Source organism: Lepisosteus platostomus, chromosome 5, assembly GCF_059453375.1.
Source record: "Lepisosteus platostomus isolate fLepPlt1 chromosome 5, fLepPlt1.hap1, whole genome shotgun sequence".
Taxonomy (NCBI): domain Eukaryota; kingdom Metazoa; phylum Chordata; class Actinopteri; order Semionotiformes; family Lepisosteidae; genus Lepisosteus; species Lepisosteus platostomus.
The window spans coordinates 22,985,078-23,007,387 of NC_142615.1; the positions used below are offsets into that span (position 1 = coordinate 22,985,078).

The 22,310-nt window shown below is 48.5% G+C and overlaps 1 long non-coding RNA gene across 1 annotated transcript; it reads left to right on the forward strand.

Annotated features, from left to right (window-relative positions):
• The first annotated feature begins 729 nt into the window (after window positions 1-729).
• Window positions 730-12,945, forward strand: LOC148665057 (uncharacterized). The gene is made up of 5 exons (XR_015936537.1): window positions 730-810; window positions 3,071-3,144; window positions 3,993-4,063; window positions 4,776-5,164; window positions 5,208-12,945. It is a non-coding gene; the product is annotated as an uncharacterized LOC148665057 (long non-coding RNA).
• Window positions 12,946-22,310: the final 9,365 nt, after the last annotated feature.

The following is a 22,310-nucleotide window of genomic DNA, read 5'->3' on the forward strand; positions in this document are numbered from 1 at the left end:
GGGAACAACGGAGCTGTGTGCGGCCGTCTGTACGGAGGGGTTCAGCGCGGGGGGGCTCCGGGCTCGGGTCTGGACCCGGGGGGGATTGTCTGTGTGGAGTCTGCATGTTCTCCCTGTGTTCTCCGGGTCCAAAGACAGGCTTTTGGGCTAATTGGCTTCTGGGAAAACTGGACCTGGTGTGTGTGTGTCCTGTGATGGACTGCTGTCCTGTCCAGGGTGTGTGAGTGAGTGTGTGTGTGTCCTGTGATGGACTGCTGTCCTGTCCAGGGTGTGTGAGTGAGTGTGTGTATGTCCTGTGATGGACTGCTGTCCTGTCCAGGGTGTGTGAGTGAGTGTGTGTGTGTCATGTGATGGACTGCTGTCCTGTCCAGGGTGTGTGAGTGTGTGTGTCTGTGTGTCCTGTGATGGCCTTGTGTCCTATCCAGGGTGTGTGTGTGTCCTGTGATGGACTGGTGTCCTGTCCAGGGTGTGTGAGTGAGTGTGGGTGTGTCCTGTGATGGACTGGTGTCCTGTCCAGGGTGTGTGAGTGTGTGTGTCTGTGTGTCCTGTGATGGACAGATGGTACCCAGCCTGGACACCCATGAGACACTGGCTTCCTCAGAAGACTCTCACGGAGGGCACACTGTCCCTAACCCGGGTCCAGAAGAAACTACAGTGATCTATAATTCCTGCGCCTCGGAAGGGGTTATGACGTCTATGTCCGGCGCCCGCGGCCGCGGACCGGCGGTTCGGCGTCGCGCTCCGCAGCTCGAGCTTCGGTGCGAGGCAGGGCGGGAGGGAGTCGATGTGGCCTCGGCGCCATCTTTGCTGGTGAGTCAATTGTGACCGTTGCGGTACAATAAACCATCAATAAACCTTTTCCTACTCCGACCAGTATTTCTGTCGCGGCCCACGTCCCCTACAATCGACAAACTATAAAAAAACAGTAGCCCTTCGCAACATTACACGCCATTTTATTTTAAACGTCCGTTAGATACGCAGGTGGCTCGATACCTGTCTTAACCTCGCCGGCGTCTTTATACCGGCAAGTGAATTTTATTTGGGGTCCCTCAGAATTGTGACAGAAATGTCAGTGAACCACAATAAAAAACGAAACTTTTTTTTTAAAGGCGGTGAATGGATTTTATGAGTAAGCGTGTAGCAACTAATGTAAGGAAAAAAAGTTGTCTTTCCCTACGACGACGTTTTGGTACAGGACTTTCTTTAAATATCAGTTGTGTATAGCGTTTTACAAAAAGTTGATGATGATCTTGGAGATAATTGCAAAGGAAAATTGAGATAACTACCAAAACATTACGTGTGAAACGACAGGACAGAACTTTGAACCCACAAAGAAACAAAGGTATGAAATATTGCCTCGTCATGGGGGGTTGATAATTGTAATAAGTGTTCCTAATTTTCGTAAAGAAATGTATATTATGGGAGTCACACGTGAGATTTAGTGTATATACGTTTCATATTGTGCATATATACGGGGTTAAAAAGTGGAATGAGTATGATTATAAACTTGTGTGTCCTATAATCAGATAATTTTTGAACAAGCTTTGATTAGACAGGTGAAAAACAACATCAGATCCTTGTTTTTAATATATTCTCACGTCTGAATATCAGCTTCTGCCCTCTGGCCAACATTTCAGGGCTCCCAGATGTAGATCCCAAATTGAAACAAATATTCATTTGTTACCCTTATTAAAACAGTTAATAGAAGTGAGTGACCAGGGTAAATAAAGGTGGGTCAGTGTAAACTGTTTTTTCTGGACCAGACTTCGTCATGTGTGATATGTCATGACTTCTTATATTAAGTTTTATCTTTATATTTAGTTATACATGTGTAATAGATGCGATGTGTCCATAAAAAGGTTTCTCCAGGGGAAAATCAAGTTGGTTTTAAAACCGTGTTTCCTTTTTAGGGTACGTTTGCATTCCAAGTGTGGGGTTTTTGCCTTTTTATCATATTTCGGATGTGAATCTGTGGTATTTTTGCCGAGACAAGCTGCCTTTCTTATACGCGGAGGGATCTGCTCGTGAGATGTCCGTTCGGTCCATTTCTGAGCTCAGTATAAGGTGTAGAAAGCATGACTGTCATCATAACCCGCCTCTCACCCTGGCCCGAGCCTGAAGCACGCCCCCTAGTGCAAGGTTAGAGGTGTGGAATAATGTTGTGACTATTGCTTCATCAATAACATGCTGATTGCATGTTTCTAGATGGATATAACAGAGATCTCAACTACTGAGGGGCTGTATTAATAATTGCTTACACTTATATAGCGCTTTTCTGGACACTCCACTCAAAGCGCTGCACAGGGAATGGGGAATCCCACTACCGCCACCAATGTACAGCCCCCACCTGGATGATGCGACGGCAGCCATAGTGCGCCAGAACGCTCCCCACACAGCAGCTCTCAGTGGGGAGAAGAGCAGAGGGATGAAGCCAGTTCAGAGAGGGGGGTTATTAGGAGGCCATGATTGGTAAGGGCCAATGGGAAATTTGTCCAGGACGCCTGGGTTACACCCCTACTCTTTTCGAGAGACGCCCTGGGATTTTTAATGACCACAGAGAGTCAGGACTTCGGTTTTACGTCTCATCCGAAGGATGGCGCCTGTTTACAGTATGGTGTCCCCCGTCACTATACTGGGGTATCAGACCGCAGGGTGAGCGCCCCCCTGCTGTCCCACTAACACCTCTTCCACCTCTTATTAGCCAATGAAAAATGGTAGCTTCCTCAGAGACACCGCAGGAAGACAGGAGTTTGTGATGAAAGTTCATGTGGGATGGTCACACCCTAGTTCGGTCAGACTCGGCTGTCGATATTTTAGCAATCACTCCTGACTCCTCTCCTGAAACACTGTCAATACTGCACGTGATCCCCCTCTCTCCCTCGCGTCCCTCTCCCACCCCGTCTCCACCTGTGTAGCTGCCCCCCCTGGTCACTCCTCCTCGCTGCGCAGGGGAGGTCCCAGCCTCCTCGTCCTCTGGCCAGGAGCCCTCAGCCAAGTGGGTTCAGCCAGATCATCACTCCATGATCCTTTCAGAATGCTAAATTCCTGGTGTTGTTTTTTTTCTCCCCAGAAAACTGACTGTCCGCCCCACCTCTGCGCTAAGTGGACGATGAAGTCAGGTTCCAGTGTGCCTGGTGTTTACAGGTAATACTTCTGACTGGTCGGCCTCACCTCAGGGTGACTGGGCGTTTGATATTATACAGTTGCAATGCTGAGGCCTGTGACTGTGATGCTGTAAGGCTACAGGAGTCTCTCTGGAGATCCTGAGTGATTTCCGGCGTTCGTGCGGAAACACAGCCCCACCCTCCCGCAGTGTCCAGTCCGCAGAATTTCCTGGAGACGTGGCCTAGCCGATGGGCGACCTCGCCAGCGAGAGACTAGCTGAGGCAGGACGTTCTGTACGGTTCAGTTAATTAGACGCGCACAGATGTTGAGCTCATCGTCCTTTTAATTGTGCCATCTATGCTAACTGTAGCAGAGATCGAACTATCAAGGTGACAGATCAATAATTTTAAATTAAATAGATGCATGATATTGCTAGCGCTGATGCAAGAGGCAAGTCAGAGGAACTGAACACAGAATGGATAGGAGTCGCAGTGAGTGAGAGAGGAATGAGCTAAATTATTTAAGAGGATTAAAACACTGAAGAACAGTAGACACAGTGAGAGAGAGGAGATCACAGGAAATACCTCAGTAACAAACATACTAACACACAGGACAGGAGACACAGCGAGAGAGAGGAGATCACAGAGAATCCCTCAGTAACAAACACACAGGACACGAGACACAGCGAGAGAGAGGAGATCACAGGAAATACTTCAGTTTTAAGTGCAGACAACCGGACAGGAGACAGAGTGAGGAAGAGTAAATGAAACACAGTAGGATTGATAAGAGACGGGTTATGAAGAGATGGGACACACAGAGATGGAGAGAAGGGAGGCAACAGTTGAACTCGCTGGCTGAGTTAATTGACGCTGCTGTTTCTTTGGCAGATGAAGTCGGGGTCCAGAGTTTCGCTGACATGGCAGAACCGTCCCAGCTCGGTCTCCTCCCATTCCTGCAGGTCAGTGCCCCTTCAGTCAGACCCTGTGTTCAGGGAGACACACAGGGAAGTCGCACACTGTGACAAAAGGCTCCAGAGACATCGCTGAACCACAGAATAGCTCCAGAGCATTTGTGCACCTTTTGGAATTCTTCACGTATAGTGAAAGGTGAAAATAAAACCAAGAATGGGTGACGCGTCTTTACACAGAGGCGGGTGGGGAACAAGCTGCCCAGCCTTGTTGTTGATGCTGATACCCTGGCTTCTCTCCAGATACAGGTGGATTAAATCATGGGTCCAATTAATCACTAATGAAAAAAGATGTGAAGACGGGGGTTTGAATTTAATCTTTTCTGTAGGGGGTTTAGACTTCCAAGTCACAAGCAGGGGTTTATGGCAGGAAAGGGGGTTAACTGATAAGGAGTGCAGATGCCAGCTAGGAACCCCCCTGGGTGTAATGTTAAACTGACCATTTGCCCAGAACATCATAAACTGGCCAAATACCATGAACCCCCCTCTTTACCATCAGACCGAGTGACGTCAGAAACGGAGAAGAAAACTGTATATAACCCAAAAGTTTGTAACAATACGGGGAACAATACTTCGGTTTTGTTGTTTCTTGCGGGAAACAAGACTTCGGCTTTATTGTTCCTTGCATGCAATAAACTCATCTGTTTCACTTCATCTCGGGATCAAGAACCTTATTTCTTCTGTTACAACAAATTTGGCGTAGTCGGCGGATGCTCCAGAAGGCGCAGAACTTCCCATCGGCAGGAGAGACGGTCAGCGCGCACATAACTAAGAGGTAAGGACTCCTCTTTTATTTAAAAGTCCCGACTCTCTCTGACCGATTGGGAAATCTCTGCTCCCTGCGAGAATCGCCCGAGATGACGGAGTAAACGTGAGTTTCTGAATTCCTCTGGCCCGGGGAAGGCACCGGTGTATGTAATGGGTTGTTTGCTGTAAGCCCAGAATTTGGTCTGGCAGGGGTTCCGCGGTATTGTGTACAGGCGTTCGAAGCTGGTGTATGCCTTAATTGCGCGTGGAGTTTTGAACGGGTTTTGGACCCTTACCGTGAAGTCAGGACTGGTGTGGGTCTTAATTGCACCCGGAGTTCTGAAGGTCAGAACTGGTTTGGGTCTTAATTGCACCCGGAGTTCTGAAGGTCAGAACTGGTTTGGGTCTTAATTGCACCCGGAGTTCTGAGGCTCTGAATCGGTGTGGGCCTTAATTGCGCCCGGGGTTCTAGAGCAAGTGGTGCATTGAATGCACGTAGTTCAGGACTGGTGTGGGTCTTAGTTGCACCCGGAGTTCTGAAGGTCAGAACTGGTGTGGGTCTTAATTGCACCCGGAGTTCTGTGGCTCGGGATCGGTGTGGGCCTTAATTGCGCCCGGGGTTCTGGAGCTGAGTGGTGCATTAAATGCACGTATAATCCAGGATTGGTGTGGGCTTTAATTACGCCCGGGGTCCTGAGATTAGCTACGCCTTGATCGTGCACAGATTGGCGTGGCGTGGTTTTTTTTTGTTTTAAAGGAAACAGGAGTAGAAGAGATATATGTATGTATGTTTTTGGTGTTTTCCTTGTTTGTGAAATACATATACACACGCACGACACTAACATAAACACACCTCATAATAAAAGAGCAAAGCATTAAGTAGCAGGATTTAAAGGACGTTGAGACCCGAGAATCGCCCTGATTGAGCTCAGTGCGTAAGTCCACCCCGGGGCAAAAGTAGCGATGCTGGCGTTCTGGGGATGGTGAATTACTGATCAAGAAAGGGGGTTTTCGAGGTCTCGTTTCTTACCTGTGAACAGTGCGGTGTAAATCCTCTCTAAAGTCTCTGAGAGGTATTTAGATCTGGAGGTAACAGACGCCCTTAGCTGAATGAGTGCAGTAATGCACAGGTTTTTCCAGGTGAAAACATCCCCCTACTGAATGAGCTGTTACCTCACACACGACAAAAGTAAATCTTAAAGAAACCAAACATGTGTGCTAATTGGGTGTTTGAGAAAGTGGTGGAAGTATCTGATTACATATCAGAAAAGTGTAAATTGACTGAAAGGGAAGAGAAATATAGGAAGAAGCTGAGTCTGTCAGAAGGAGTTTGGGGCGAAGATGCCTGTAAAAAAGCGTACGAACATTGGAACAAAAACAAAGATTTAGCTGCAGCCCTGGTGATCGGCCGACACCTGAGGTGGCAGATTAGCATGAAGGAGAAATCAGAATGGGATAGAAAAGAGAAGGAGTTCACAGAAAAAATAAAAGCGTTAAATGAGAGGAAAGATAATTTATTCGCGGCAAAAGAGGTACTAGAAAAAAAACTAAAAGAGGCAGTACAGGAGAATGAGAAACTAAAGAAGGAATTAACTCCTGGTCACGCTGCACTGGTTAATGTGCTGCAGCCGGCGACAAAGTTATGTCCTGCTCTCCCACAGGGGAACAAACAGGCAGGAAACGAAAATAATTGGGATCAATTCCCTCAGTGGCCATATGGAGAAGGGGGGTCTGATTGGGATAACACTTGGTATGAGTGTGATAAAGACGGATCAGGGTCTCCCCTGTTAGAGGGAGGGCGCCCGCAGGTCTGTACTCTCACTCGAAGTGGGAAAGGACTTGATGTAGCAGGGGCTGGTGCCGTTGATGACAGCGCCACTCTAACTCCGTCTCGCACCCCGCCGAGGGGGTCCGTTCTCGCACCTACCTTCCCTGAACCCCCAATACGATCAAATCCAAAACCGGAGGATATTGACCGGTGGGCTAGAGAAGTACCGCACCCAAAATTAGGGATGCAGCGAACCTGGAGTGCGCTTCAGGAATTAAAAGATACTTATGGTATCTCCCCCCTGACTGCCGCTATGATCCTCAGAAGGACAGGGGAAAAGCGTGTCGGAGAACTTAAACAATTGTGTGAGGATAACGGCAGGGGAGGGCGATGGGAATGGGTTTGGCGATGGCTTAAACAAAATTATCCACCAAAGACAGATTGGAAAAAGATATCTGCGTGTCAGCAAAAAGAAAGCGAGGATGTGGCTGACTTCACTGACCGCTTCGTCACACTCTGGCTGGAATGCTCAGGACTGAGTGACGAAGATGATGTGAATAGCGACGCCTCTGCTGTAATTAAACAAATTTATTTGGGCGGTCTTAAGCCTGATATAGCCAAAGCCCTTCAGTTAAAAGAGCCCGAAATAGGGCAAGATACGACTAAACAATTTGAGGAAATAGTTAAAATGGCACGGCAAATCGAGAGAAATATGTATGCTAAGGTGCGGGCAATACAAACAGGGTGGACACCCCCCATACTGAAGGGTGGAGCTGGCCCTGACACCCGACTAAATCCAAAAAGCGAAATTACAACTCGGTGCCATTATTGTAAAAATTTCGGACATTGGCAAAAGAATTGCAAAAAGCGATTAGCCAGTGAGGGCAGGTTTGGAAGATACCGAGATCCCCCTTTCAATCCCTCGAATCGAGAGGGGCAAAAAAACCTGTTGTCACAATTACAGGATCTGAGCGAAGCAGACAAACGCGCTATCAGGGAGCTTTTAAACTAGGACTCCCCCTAGTGGCCTCCCTACGCCTATCTCAGGAACTGAGTGAAAAAGAGCTCAAATTACAATGCACGATTAATGGGATTCAAATGTCACTTTTATGGGACACTGGGGCTCAATTATCGTGTTTATCTGAACAGTCAGCCAAACGGTGTGGTGTCATGTTCACAGGGAAGGAGCTGGAGGCCACTGGTGTAGGGGGTAATAGAATAACACTCAGAGAAACTCAAGAACTCAAGATTAGACTAGGAGATGGGGAGGTAACATTTAATGCTGTCATGTGGGTAGGATCTACCCCAGATCTGTTGGGATGGGATGCTCTGAAATACCTACAAGGGGTTACATTAACCGTACATGAGGAGAGGGTGGAGGTAAACATCTGGTCCCTCCAAAAAGACGAACTAAAAGGGCATCCAATTTGGACTATGGATAAGGACGAATGCGGGCTTCTGGATATGGAACCCGCCACATTTACTGGGAAATCCCCGCCATACACAAAGCCATGTAAAATCAACAAAGAGGCGGAGGAAGGGGTTCGACCAGTAATACAAAAACTATTGACTCAAGGCATTGTACGAAAAACACATAGTACAAGCAACAGTCCAATATGGCCCGTAAAGAAAGCCAGCGGAGCATGGCGATTCACAGTTGATTACTCAAAAGCTAATCAACACATCAACCGTCTCACCCCCTTAGTAGCAGACCCCTCTGCTATTTTTCAACTACTGACCCCTGAGCACCAGGTGTTTTCAGTAATTGACATGGCTAATGGGTTCTGGTCTGTTCCTCTACACCCAGAGGTACAAGATTGGTTCGCCTTTGTTGTAGATGGAGAACAATATACTTGGACCAGGTTACCACAGGGGTTTCATAACAGCCCCACCGTGTATCACATGGCACTTCGGAGGCATCTCCGGGAGCTGCCTCAAGTGTCCTCCGTCGTTATCCAATATGTGGATGATATTTTAATCGCGTCTCCTGACGAGGAAACCCACAAGAAGGACCTCCAAATTATTCTCAACCATTTGGTTAAAAAAGGACACAAGGCTAGTTATAGCAAAGCACAGTTATGCCTAGACACCGTAATTTACTTGGGACAAAAGATTAGTCAGGGAAAAAGGGAATTGACAGAAGATCGGGCCCAGGCAATCCGAACACACCCTAGTCCCAATACGGTGAGAGAGCTCCGATCATTTCTGGGTCTGTGCAATTTCAATAGAAATTGGGTTGATGCTTTTTCTGAAAGGGCCAAACCACTTACAGACCTATTAAAGGGGGGAGGGAGGTCCCTTGATCCTATTGCTTGGAGTCCTGAAGCTGAACATGCTTTTAATGATTTAAAACAAGCTCTGTTACAGGCTCCTGCATTGGGGTTTCCTCAGACAGACCAACCATTCTACCTCTACGTAAGTGAAAAGAATGGATTTTGGACAGCTGTACTAACACAGGAACATGGGGGTAGGTACCGCCCGGTAGGGTATTACTCTGGATCCTTGGACGAGGTAGCCAGGGGCTGGGGACCATGTCTACGAGCCGTTCAGGCCGTCTGTCTAGCTTTACAGGCAGTCAATAACATAGTGCTAGATCAACAACTGATTGTTCGATGCCCACATGCGGTACACACCCTCATGTCCCTGAATCGGGTCAGTCAGGTTAATGCGATACGATGGAGCAAGTGGCAGGTCTTGTTAGAGGCTCCAAATATTACCATTGAACGTGAAGGAGCTCTTAATCCAGCCACATTGTTACCTGACCCATCAGAAGCCTACATGTTAGAACACAGCTGTGATGTTTGGGCAATGGGAGAAGATGAGGGCATCAAAATAGCCGAGCAACCACTAAGGAATGAAGACCTCATCCTTTTCACTGATGGAACTTCATTCATAAATTCTAGTGGGGAGAGGAAAGCGGGTTGGGCTGTGACTACAGAACATGATATCCAATGTGGGGGAAGATTTGAGGTACCCACGTCAGCACAGCGAGCTGAACTGAAAGCTTTGGTGGAAGCCTGTAAATTAGCAAAAGGCAAGACCACCACAATATACACAGACTCACGATACGCATTTGGAGTATGCCATGATTTTGGAAGGTTATGGAGTAATAGGGATTTTTTAACCTCTGCTGGCACTCCGGTAAAGAATGCAGATCTGGTGTCTGAGCTGCTTGCGGCTCTCCAACTCCCAAAGCAGGTAGCTGTAGTCAAATGTAAGGGCCACAGCAGAGAGGACACTCCCGAGGCCAGGGGCAATAAGCTAGCAGACTGGACAGCACGTCAAGCTGCCCTGGGGCAATGGGAGGAGTGGGCTATAGAAAAACCTCTTCAGATTATTTCAGTTTGCACAGTGAACATACAGGCACTCCGGACGGAACAGCTCAGCGAGCTCCAGGCCCAGGCTCCAAGGATTGAGAAATGGACCTGGATGGAACGCAATGTGGGGCTGCAGAAGGATGGGACCTGGAGGTGCCAGCGTACGGGCAGACCCGCCTGTCCCAAGCAACTAATGCCCTACCTGGCACAACAAATACACTCCACAGGGCACCCAGGTGTTAGCCAAATGACTCGACGCTTTGCTCAGAGCTGGGTGGGCACAGGCTTCACACCCTTCGCAGCTGATGTGGTACAACGCTGTGGAGAGTGCCAAAAAGCCTCTGGAGCACCGCCGGTTCGGGCTCCTAATCTTCGACGTCCTGCACCCGAGGGGCCCTTTAGACACTGGCAAATAGACTATTGTTCACTGCCACCCTGTAAAGGGAAAACAGGCCTCCTAGTGATGGTGGACCAGTTTTCTAGATGGGTGGAGGCTGTCCCTGTCAAACGAGAGACTGCGCAGACAACTGCCAAATATCTCGTGACAGAAGTAATTCCCCGATGGGGACTCCCGTGTCGCATAGACTCAGACCAGGGCACACATTTTACTGGAAAAGTGTGTCGGGTGGTGGCAGACCTACTAGGGATCAAATGGGACTTGCATTGCCCTCATCACCCGCAGTCCTCCGGCATGGTGGAACGGGTGAACCGGACTTTGAAAGCTAAATTGACAAAGTACCACTTGGGAGGGATCCCCTGGGTGGATGCATTGCCCGCCGTACTGTGCAGCATCCGGGCTGGGACAAATCGAATAGTGGGGCTGAGCCCGTTTGAGGTGATCACGGGGCGTCCCATGAGACTGAGTGACTCTCCAGGACATGACAGAGTAGGCTTGAGTATACTAACTGATTCTCTGTTACAGTATTGCAAGTTGCTGACAGAGGCCACCCAAGGAGCCCGTGAGCAGGTCCTGGAGGCGTGGGGACCACCACCTGAAGGAGGGCACGACCTCATCCCAGGAGAGTGGGTGTGGATCAGGAAATTTCCTTCACAGGTTCTCCAGCCCAGGTGGGACAGACCCTACCAGATCCTGTTGACAACCGAGTCTGCGGTTCGAGTGGAAGGAAAAGATCGCTGGATCCACGCGTCACACTGCCGACGAGCCTCATCCCCGGACCCAGAATGAAAACATTTCTGTCAATAATGATAATTGTTGCTGTAGAACTATGTTCCGCAGGGATTAATGATCATCTCTCCCACAAAGGAGAACATGGAATTAATTCCTTTTTAGGCCTCTCCTATCTGACAGCTAAGAAAACCAACCAAAGTGCCTGCTGGGTGTGTGCCGCATTACCCAAATATGTACAGGGAGGACTTCCTATGGGGGCCATTCCTTGGCGTCTCGAGGAAGTCATAGGCATGATCATTTGGAGGGATAATTTAGGAGATTTTAATATGACAAACTATGGGGGTTGCCATAACACGACTTTATCCTGCACAACATTACAGTATCTACAGGAGCGAGGCTTAGAGCCCACGAGTTTCACAGGCTCTTACGCTCCTAAATATAACAGAAGCCATACACCACCATACCTGACTCTAAATAAGGAACGTGAGGGAAACATATGCTTTCAGCACACTAATGGTCTGCACTTGGTTGGATGGAGTCCTTGCAACCTTACCATCGCTGCAAATATATCCACCTCTACCTTCTAAATTCCAGGATGGGATCGGCACACCCCACAATTCGGTATAAGTTTCTTATTTTCAGAGGCATGGGGAGCGCCAAACGGAACATATTTCATTTGTGGAAAACGAGCCTACCCATGGTTGCCAGCCCAGTGGTCTGGCTCATGTTATTTAGGATATGTGGTTCCTCATATCCGTGTTCAAACCCACACCCCCTTCGGACCTAACCACAGACCACAAAGAAAATTGGCTGATTGGGAATATTATTTAGGTATAATATTTCCACAAGCCGGCATGAACTTTCTGAGTCGAGAGTTAATTCAAATGGCTTCGACTTTAGAAGAATTAGCAAATTCTACCTCATCTAGTCTGAAGGCTGTTAATGATGAGATGGTAGCCCTCAGAACAGTGGCCATGCAGAACCGACTAGCTTTAGATTATGTACTGGCGGCCCAAGGAGGAACTTGTGCAGTAATTGGCACTGAATGCTGCACATATATCCCTGATAATTCTGAGCACATCTCAGATCTGGCCCAACACATTTACAATGAGGGACAGAAATATCAGGACTATTATACTGAAAATTGGGGAATTGGATCTTGGGTAAAGTCTGTGTTTGGGGCCTGGGGCGGAACTTTTTACAGTGTTTATTTGTAGGAATAGTATTGTTTATATGTGTAATTGTAATCATCACGTGCACAAAAACATGTATCACATCTTGCCATAACCGTGGAACGAACAATGTCATGGCAATACATACCTGTTCGCCAAGAAAGGAAAGATCTGCCCTGACATTGTATGTATAAAAATAGGCTACACTGACGTATGCCATATTTTATAAGGGGGGAATGAAGAAAGATGTGAAGACGGGGGTTTGAATTTAATCTTTTCTGTAGGGGGTTTAGACTTCCAAGTCACAAGCAGGGGTTTATGGCAGGAAAGGGGGTTAACTGATAAGGAGTGCAGATGCCAGCTAGGAACCCCCCTGGGTGTAATGTTAAACTGACCATTTGCCCAGAACATCATAAACTGGCCAAATACCATGAACCCCCCTCTTTACCATCAGACCGAGTGACGTCAGAAACGGAGAAGAAAACTGTATATAACCCAAAAGTTTGTAACAATACGGGGAACAATACTTCGGTTTTGTTGTTTCTTGCGGGAAACAAGACTTCGGCTTTATTGTTCCTTGCATGCAATAAACTCATCTGTTTCACTTCATCTCGGGATCAAGAACCTTATTTCTTCTGTTACAACACTAACTACCAGACAGGCTTGAAAAACCGAATGGCGTTCTCTCGTTTTTAACCTTTCTTCAATTCTTAGAAAACCTGCACGCAGAAAAAAAATAATTTGCATTTTTTTACAACTTCCAACGGTCAGGTCTGTGGGTATTTAAATCTGACTAGAATGTGTATTGTTCAAAATCTCTTGTTCACTATCAGTGTTGTTGTTTTTAGTGTCTTTCTCATTACTCCTGTGGGTTTTATACTGTGGTAAAGAGTTAAAAAAGTCCTCACTTTGTGCTGCTCTCGGTTTGTTGACGGTGGCGTACTCCACATCACTGTTGGGTAGTGTGATGTCTGTAGAGAACAGCATACAGGTCAATACTTATGTTAACTTATACTATACAGGATAAGACTTACATTAACACCATACTAAACAACAGGGCTCACTGTTCACACTCGCATTGACACTGTACTGATCAACAGGACTCGTGTCGACACCGTTCACACTCGAATCGACGCTGCTCACACTCGTGTTGACACTTGACACTCGTATCCAGTAATGATTGCCCAACCCACCACTTAGCAGAGCTCCCATTGAACTGGCCCTGATTATACAATGCAAGGAGAAGTCTTCTAAGCCAATACTTGTAACCAGAAAGAGGCTGTATTTCAGTTATACAATATACAAAACAATACCATTTAACACAAAGATATATTCCACACCTCAGCATGCACATGATGAGATTCTTGATATTAGATTAGTAAAAACAATATCAATGCACTGAGAGACGCTTAAGAATAAAGATGCATCTGCCTGACTGCATATTAGTTTTAAAAGGTTATCAGCAAATGCATTTAAAAGTAAAAATGTAAAGTCTTACCTCTTGATCGTAGTGGTGATTCAATATCCAGGACCTTAGTCAAGTCTCAGAGTTACTGTACCTCCTGTCTCGATTGCAGGTGAAAAGTGAAAGGTATATTGCACTCAGCAGAAAGTGACCCCGAGCAAAGACTCCACCCCTCCCAGAAAACAGCACTTCCCTTTGGCAAAGCAGTGGGTGGAGGAAGCCTTTGCTACCATTATCAAACACAGAAATCGTTATAATTTAATTTTGAAAACATGGCTAAGCATGGGTTTAAAGTATATTCAACAGTGCAGGTGCATTCAAAGAAATAGAGTTTCCCAAGCCCTCGGAAAGAATTACCATTTCCAAAGATGTCTAGTCTCAAGCATTAACATCCAAAGTACCTGTCTTAGCTGGGGCAGGAAGTTTGCCAAGCCACCTGAAAGAATTACCATTTCAAAAGATGTCTGTTGTAAGCCAGGTTCAATCATTACCATCCAAAGTATCGGTCTTCCCTTGGGGCAAGAGGGTTTCCTGTGTGTCTAGGATGTGTACTTCCCTTAAATAAAGGATGAATATGGGTACCATAGGTATTAAATCTCTCAAAGCTCAGAGTTAAACTAAAAAACCCTTGGTGAGTGTGTTATAACATGGATGGGTATTTATAGTCCAGTGCCTCCTATTTTACTAGAGATTCTGTTTGGGATTCAGAACTCGGGATCAAAATACTCCTAGGTACAGAGTAATTTTCACACCTTCCTGCTACCATGATCAGAGCAGTATTAGATTAAATTTGTCATTTAATGAAAGCCCAGTTTTTAACAATCATTTTCATTTGAACTTACTTTTTTCAAAGAAGGATCTGAGGTTCACTTCTTGAATTAAATCTTTTGACAAGAGGTAAGACTTCTATTTTACATTTAAACCCATGTTTAGCTGTGTTTTTTAGATTTAACTGAACCAATTTCTGTGTGTGATAATGTCCCTGAATTCTGACAACATCACACTAAATTACATGATATAAAACAGCTAATGTTTCTAGAGATAAAGTTTCTGGGATGCTTCTAATTACTTTGCATTACCAGGGACAGTTTAATTCACCTTGTACAGTACTGAAAGACCAAAATGCTTTTTTTTAAGTTATTTAACATTTTATAGAACTTTGTCTACTATGGCAACATGATGAGCTTGGTGAAACTTGGAAAAATACTGCTTGGCCACTTATCTTAGGATAAAGATAGGATAAAGGTTTATCTTTTGCACCTACCTGCCCCCCAGGGAAGGCCAATGCTTTCTAAATTGATGGTTCCCTACAGTATACTGTACCTTATCTTCAAAGGTAATGTATATTGACCGAAATCAGTTTTGGAATCCAATCTACTGACGAGATGGAGCACATCCTTTTTTCAGGATTTTAGCATCATACGTTTAGTATATTTAGTCCCTAATGCCAAGGACTCCAGCAGTCTTGCAACCACTGCCCTGTTTGCCTCGCCAGACACGATCTCTATTCTGTTGTAATCCACGATGTTCTTCAGGTGATTTATCATGTCCTTCCTCGCCTGTTGAGAGGCCATCCTGATCTCTTCTGCCGTGGCGTGCTTCATACACGCCCTCTTCAAGTGAGCAGGAAGCTGATCAAAAGTATTCAGGCACATCTTGCACACCAGGGGAATCCTCGTGGGTTTCCTTTGAAAATAAATAATACCATCTGTGTATAGAAACAAGCTAAGACTGATTTCTTAAATTATCCTTAATTTTCTCTCTAATTTTCTCTCTCATAGTTTGAGCATAATGATTTTATTGTATTTATATAAGAATTGCTCATTGCTCCAAAATAAATAATGGTTTCATAAAAAAGTGAACACTTACTTGGTCTCAGTCACAGACTTTCCAATAGAAGCCATTGTGGAGTTCAGCAACTGCAGGTCCTAGAAGTGGGGAAGGAATTTTAAAAGAGAAATTGAATTACAATACAGAAGGAATGGCTGAGGGATCACTGAAATATATATATATACAAATTCCAAAGACTGAGTCCATATCTCCTTTAGGTGAGGACAGACTGGATCAAACAAAAACAACATTTGAAGTGAATTGCAAATGTATTGAGTTGTGATGCAACTGTAACTTGAACCTAACATGACTGGGGCGTGCATTTTTTAAATTGCATTTTCAGAGCTGAAATACAAAATGAAGCTGATCGCAGTCCAAACTCAAGGTATTATTGTAAAACTAAATATTCAACATGTTTCTACCTGTCCCTTTTCAGCTCACGCAGAAGTCCATAGCCTACAGCCTGGTGCCTCTCTGTCTCTCTCCCTCCACACTGCTGGTCCAGTGGAGGTGCTGTTTGATCCTGCAGGATCTGTCCAGTCTCGTATAGTCTTACTGAGCAGAGCAGGGCTCCCTGGCCCCAGGTACGAACAGTGAGTGTCAGTGCAGAACAGCTCTCTGACACTCCGCTCCCTCACTCCAGCTGATCAGGGCAACTACACAGTGAGGGACCTAAGGGAAGCAGTATCAGCACTGTGATCGTCACTGTGAGCGGTGAGCAGGTCTACAGTAGGGTCACTAGAGGGCTCTATATTCTTGACAGAGTGTGTTCTTCTATCATCCTCTGTCCTGATTGTCTTTCAGCTCACAGAGACACTGTCACCCTGCAGCCTGAAGCCTCTCTGTCTGTCCCTCTGTTCACTGGAGAGCCAGTGGGGGTGCTGTTTGATCCTGCAGGAGGTGGAAACTGGACCTCAGTGTGTTCTGTCCAGAACAGCACAGCCAGCTGTGTCCCCCAGTACAGTTTTTTTATTTTTGATGATTAGCCATATGTTGATTATAATATTGTACATAATGTATAATTTGAACTCGATATTTTTCAGGAGTGAATGATTGTATATTTTCAGAATAAATTTCGAAACCAAATTATTGTCCCTCGATCTGTCTCTCTCTCGTCCTGCTGTCTGTCTGTCCCTGCCTCTCTGTCTCTCTCTTTCAGCCCTGTCTGTCAGTCTGTCTGTCCCTAGATCTCTGTCTCTCTCTCTCCTTCCTCTCTCTCTCTCGGTTTGTTTGTCCCTCAATCTCAATCTTTCTCTTTGCCTGCTGTCTTTCTGTGCCTTCATCTTTGTCTCTCTCTCTCCTTCCTTTCTGTCTGTCTCTCTGTCTGTCCTGCGTTGTCCCAGCTGGGCCTGTCTCCCCGGCTCTCTGCCTTCAGCTCTGTTCGCCGATGTCCCACCAGCCCGTCTCTCTCTCAGCCTGTCTCTTGACTTGCAGGAGGAAGAGGAGGTGGAGACAGCTCCTTCGGCAGGAGAGAGGAAGGAGGTCAGTGCTGGTCCCACCCTGCCTCCTGTCCTGTCTGTGGTGGAGTTTCGCCGTCTTGTCTGTCCCTGGGTCTCAGTGTTTCTCTCTCTTTCAGCCCTGTCTGTCAGTGTCTCTCTCCTCGTCCTCTCTGTCCTCAGTGTGTCTCTCTCCTCCTCCTCTCTGTCCTGTGGTGTCCAGGCAGTGTGTCTCTCTCCTCCTCCTCTCTGTCCTGTGGTGTCCAGTGGGTCAGTATTAGTGGGCTACACCCAGGCTCACTCACTGCGAGTGTGATCTCAGCAGAGTCTCTGTGCTCTTGGGACACTTGACTCACCTGTCTCTCTCTTTCTCTCCCTGTGCTGTCCCTCTCCTGCCCCCTCTCTCCCTCCAAGGACTCCAGCTGGAGGAGGTCCAATCACCACCTCCTGTGAGACAGAAGAAAAAGAAGGTGGGTAATGCTCTGATCCTCTCTTTACTCCTGTCCAGTGTCCAGTCAGTGTGTCTATATGAACCCCTCTCTCTCTCAGTGCAGTGTTCATGTACTGGAGTGTCCAGTCAGTGTGCCTGTATGAACCCCTCTCTCTCTCAGTGCAGTGTTCATGTACTGGAGTGTCCAGTCATGTGTCTGTATGAACCCCTCTCTCTCTCAGTGCAGTGTTCATGTCCTGGAGTGTCCAGTCCGACTCTTAACGTGACTCTCCTGTCTCTGCTTCAGAAGCGCTGGTGCATCTTTTTGAAGTCCCTGAGCTGCATGTCGGTGGAGACAGAAGATCAGGACGAGCCAATGGAAGTGGCGGAGACCGTATCTCAGGAGAGGAAGAGCGAGGGAGAGGAGGAGGAGGCTGCCGGGAAGGACAAGAAGAAGAAGAGGAGGTGCAGGTGAGCAGACAGGGGGGCGCCGCCCGGTCGTGTCTGTGATTCAAGGAGGAGTCTCCTCTTGCTGTTTGATGTCATGGTGACATCTGTGTCTGTGTCCCTCACACCTGCAATAACAATATTCTTTCCAGGTTCCTTTCCTGGTTCTGTGCCTGCTAAGATCTGGACTGGACTGTGCTGGACCGGAGCTGAGGGGCCCCAGACTGTGCTGGACCGAAGCTGAGGGGCCCTAGACTGGACTGGACCTAAGCTGAGGGTCCCCAGACTGGACTTAATCTGTATTGTAATTTTTGTTCTTTTGTTAAGCATCATTAAAATGGTTTTAAAAAAAATCTGTTTAGCTTTTGGTTTTTTCCCTCCCCCCCCACCGAAACGAACGAACAGAGTCTGTCCTTCTCTTTCATCCCGGAGAGTTTGTGGTTGACGGATTGAGGCCGAGAGCCCTCGTCGTCGACGTGCCACCAGTTGGCGGGGATATAGCAGGGGGGGGCACCGTGTCCAATACTCCTTGAAACGAGACAGATTTCAAGCCACCTCCTTCTGAAGAGCAGGAAGTCGACCACGAAGTCCAGGGTGTCCTAGGAAGCTCTTTAGCCCTCGTTTGCCCAGCAGCCATCTCACCCTGCAGCTCCCAGCTGGCAGCCCCCTCCCCACTGGAGCCCAGCAGGTGGGAGCCTGGTCAGTACCTGGAGGGGAGACTCCTGGGAAAAACTGAGGTTGCTGCTGGGAGAGGTGTTAGTAGGGTCAGCAGGGGGCGCTCACCCTGCGGTCTGTGTGGGTCCTGATGCCCCAGTATAGTGACGGGGGACACTGGACTGTAAACAGGCGCCGTCCTTCGGATGAGACGTCAAACCGAGGTCCTGACTCTCTGTGCTCGTTAACAATCCCGGGGTGTTTCTGGAGAAGAGTAGGGGTGTTACCCCAGTGTCCTGGCCTGATTCCCCCCCTGGTCTTGACCCATCATGGCCTCCTAATCACCCCTGTCTCTGAACTGGCTCCATCCCTCTGCTCTCCTCCCCACTGAGAGCTGCTGTGTGCTGAGCGGACTGGAGCATCATCCAGGTGGGGGCTGCACACTGGGGGGACTGGAGGGGATCCCCCTGACCTGGGAAGAGCTCTGAGGGGAGGGTCCAGACTTATTAATTATTATTATTATTCGTGCTGCACTGGGCTTCAGTCCTGGCAGTGAGAGGGGGACTCTGTGATCAGGACAGATACTTATGACTGTATAATAATACACGATAGAAATGGAAACAGGGTAGCGCTGTAGTCTCTTCGAAACGTATTGAACTGCCAGAAGAAGTTTTCACAACCCGGACTCATGAAGGTACAGGTCTTCTCCCTTCGGCCGGAGCAAGGTGTATCGTGTCCTGGTGATTGCTCCCGTTTTGAACGGAGTTTAATGTTGCGTTTCTACTTTATTAGAGAGAGGCACTGAACATCCTGTGATGGACTGGTGTCCTGTCCAGGGTGTGTGAGTGTGTGTGTGTCCTGTGATGGACTGCTGTCCTGTCCAGGGTGTATGAGTCTGTGTGTGTCCTGTGATGGGCTGGTGTCCTGTCCAGGGTGTGTGTGTGTACTGTAATGGACTGGTATCCTGTGAAGGACTGGTGTCCTGTCCAGGGTGTGTGTGTGTCCTGTGATGGACTGGTGGATCACAATATTAATTCTCCTCCTTGATTCCCTCCTTCATCGCCAGAGTGAAAGCGGGACACGGCAGTAAAAGCTCAGCCCTGCGGGTGGTGGTCCTCTCGGCCACACGGGGGCGCTGTGGCTCCACGGGGGGGGTTATGTTCAAGTCCCGCTGGGAATCGCACCGACGCGGCGGAGTTCGTGAACGTCCCCGACAACAAAAAAACGAGAGAGAGAAAAAAGGTCGTTTTCGGGGTTCAAGAAGCAACCCCGAGATTCAGGGAGTTTCCCCGCTGAGCTTACTCTGCCGAAAACACGCAGGTTTTATTTTTTTCCCGTGCCCCCCCCCCCCACACACACAGGCCGTTTCTGTAGCGTGAAGTTGTGTTTTTTTGCGCGGCGGTCGGTGAGGGGCGACATTTTATTTATTTTTATTTTTTCCCACGGTCTGAAACAGAAACAGCCGGGTGGTGTTGTAGAGAGGTCGACGTGCCTGGGTTTCCTCGTCTGCGAAGCCCGTTTTTTTTGGGGGGGGGGGGTCGTGAGGTCCCACGCAGCGCTCGGAAAAGAAAATGGCGTCTCTTTTCCCCGCAGGACGGGGGGGACCCGTGTTTTTTGGACGTGGCGTGGCCCGAAATGTCCGCCCTTGGGCGCTAAAGAGGGGTGGAGGTTGGTCTTTCTTTGACTTGGGGGTCGGGGGGGGTGCTACTTTCACTGAACCCCACCCCACGGAAACCCGTGTTGGACGTGGGGGTGCTGAATGCGCCCTCGACGTGATTTTGTCTTTAAATTCAAGTGCAGCTTTTGTCACCCTTGGGCCGGAAACAGCTGGACCCGTTTCCCCTGCCTGTCCGAGGTGGCGACTACCGGGGTCGTACAGGGACACCCGGCTGGCCGCTGAGAGTTGGAAAAATAAAATGTCCGCCCCCCCAAAAAAAACAACCGCGAAAAATGGCGGCCATTTTTGTTTCGCGGCCGAGCCGTGAGCGCGTCGGGGGCGACGTCACGGGGGCGTCACAATGAGCCGCCTGACGTCACAGAGCGGCGGATTCTAGCGGGGGGCGGCGCCGGAGCCCCGTGAGCTCAGAGGAGTGAAGAGAGAGGAGGAGGAAAGACCTATATAGCGCTTAATAAACAGAATCGCTCTTCAGTATCCCCGTGAAATCGGTAAGTCAGTCAAAAGCGCCGCTGGCAAGAAATAACAAAATAAGTGGAGAAATAAGTTGTTTTTTTTTTACCGTTACTCCACTCTTATGGGTGTGATCGTGCTGTAAAAAGATATTGAGAGGAGCTGCACCTCTACACAGAGGGTGGTGGGGGTGGGGAACAGGCCGCCCAGTCCGTGTGGTTGAAGCCGATACCCTGGCTTCTCTCCAGACACAGCTGGGTGAGCTCCTCCAGTCAGGACAGGGGGCTCTTCTGTACACAGAGGGGGGCGGGGGTGGGGAACAAGCCGCCCAGCGGTGTGGCTCCGCCCCCTCCCCTCCCCTCTGTGACTCTGCTTGTCTCGGCAGGACGATGGACCGACAGAGATGCCGCACGGCCGTGCGCGGTCGCAGCAGGACCCGGGCCCGGCGAGGCGTCGTAAGTCCTCCCCTCCAGCGTCCAGCGTCCAGCGTCCAGCCCTCCTCCGACTGGCCTCTCCGCCCCCAGCAGCGCTCGCTGTATTATAATAATAATAATAATAATAAACTTCACTGATAGAGCACCTTTCACACACATAGCAGCGCAAAGCGCTTGACAGACCAGGTCTCACGGTAGCACCTCCAGACGAGGAGAGACACTTCCAGTGGTGATCTTGACTGAGGACACGCCTCGGCTCAAGAGACAGGGTCGCGGGTCCGAGGAACACCAAGCTGCAGGTCCATTATGGCCTTCTGAGAGCACAGATTGCCTCTGGACGTCCCAGACTCTTCCTGGACACACTGGACACACTCACCTGTCCAGACTCTTCCTGGACACACTGTAGAGACTCACCTGTCCAGACTTTCACTGGACACACTGTACACACTCACCTGTCATGACTCTCACTGGACACACTGTACACACTCACCTGTCCAGACTCTCACTGGACACACTGGACACACTCGCCTGTCCAGACTCTTACTGGACACACTGTACACACTCACCTGTCCAGACTCTCACTGGACACACTGGACACACTCACCTGTCCAGACTCTCACTGGACACACTGGACACACTCGCCTGTCCAGACTCTTACTGGACACACTGTACACACTCACCTGTCCAGACTCTCACTGGACACACTGTAGAGACTCACCTGTCCAGACTCTTACTGGACACACTGGACACACTCGCCTGTCCAGACTTTTACTGGACACACTGGACACACTCGCCTGTCCAGACTCTCACTGGACACACTGGACACACTCACCTGTCCAGACTCTCACTGGACACACTGTAGAGACTCACCTGTCCAGACTCTCACTGGACACACTGTACACACTCACCTGTCCAGACTCTTACTGGACACACTGTAGAGACACACTCATCTGTCCAGACTCTCACTGGACACACTGTACACACTCACCTGTCCACACTCTCACTGGACACACTGTACACACTCACCTGTCCACACTCTCACTGGACACACTGTAGAGACTGCCCAAGGCCCCTAGTCTCGACACGACTGGGCTGGGCTGTGTGGTTAGAGCTGTCTCAGAGATGGGCTGTCTGGCGTCTTCACAGGTCACACCGGTCAGGCCGAACCCGGACTGGCAGCGGGAGAGGTCCCGGCCCAAGTCCCGGTGCTTTTCCGTAAGTCTGACCCGGTCGCCTTCCGCGAGACTGGACCGGCCGCCCTGTGGTGGGCCCGGTGCCCCA